Source organism: Benincasa hispida, chromosome 11, assembly GCF_009727055.1.
Source record: "Benincasa hispida cultivar B227 chromosome 11, ASM972705v1, whole genome shotgun sequence".
Lineage (NCBI taxonomy): Eukaryota > Viridiplantae > Streptophyta > Magnoliopsida > Cucurbitales > Cucurbitaceae > Benincasa > Benincasa hispida.
This window is the reverse complement of record NC_052359.1, coordinates 1,963,058-1,963,780: the sequence shown is the minus strand read 5'-3', so window position 1 is coordinate 1,963,780 and position 723 is coordinate 1,963,058. Positions and strand designations below refer to the sequence as shown.

The following is a 723-nucleotide window of genomic DNA, read 5'->3' as shown; positions in this document are numbered from 1 at the left end:
GAGAACATGTTCTCGAATATGTGACCCCTCCTTCATCCGTGAGTTGAAGATGTACTTAAGAGTGTCGTGTCTAAGTTGCACGAACGGTTGTCTAAACATCCTCCGCAGGGACTCCATGATCTCATGTGCAGTGACCATATGCTCATGTTTCTTGACCAAAACTTCGTTAAGGCTGACCAAGATTTATGCTTGTGGCATACCGTACCGTATTGTACGGTACACTTGCAAAGCTTTTAATAAGTCTTACGTTCAAAGCTTTCATAGCTCAGTTGGTTAGAGCACCCGTTTAGTAAGCGGGAGGTCTTGAGTTCAACTCTCAATGAAAGCAATTTTTATTTAATTATTAATTTTCAATTAAAGAAACCATTTTTATCAACTTCCAAACTTATTCTACTTTGATTTTTAGACTTTCTATTTTGTTATATTTTTAAAATATCTATTTTAAGCATATTATTTTGTTTGTAATAATCACTTTTTGACTTTTAAAAGACAATTACTTTTTTACCCATTGCCTTTATTTTGTTTCTAGTAAATTTGTGGCAATAGTAGCGAATGAACAACATGATTTCAAATCATATAAATTAGAGAAAAGTATTTTGGTTCTCAGATTTCTAAAATGTCTATTTTTAAGGTTTTGTTTAAGGTTGTTTTAGTTTTTAAAATAATTGCTGACAACTGTGCTAAAGAAGTAAAATAGCATTTGACAAATTTCAGCATAAACTT

The 723-nt window shown here is 32.0% G+C and overlaps 1 non-coding gene across 1 annotated transcript; it reads left to right on the top strand.

Annotated features, from left to right (window-relative positions):
- Positions 1-254: 254 nt before the first annotated feature.
- TRNAT-AGU lies at positions 255-328 on the top strand. Its single transcript has one exon. It is a non-coding gene; the product is annotated as a tRNA-Thr (tRNA).
- The last annotated feature ends 395 nt before the right edge of the window (positions 329-723 follow it).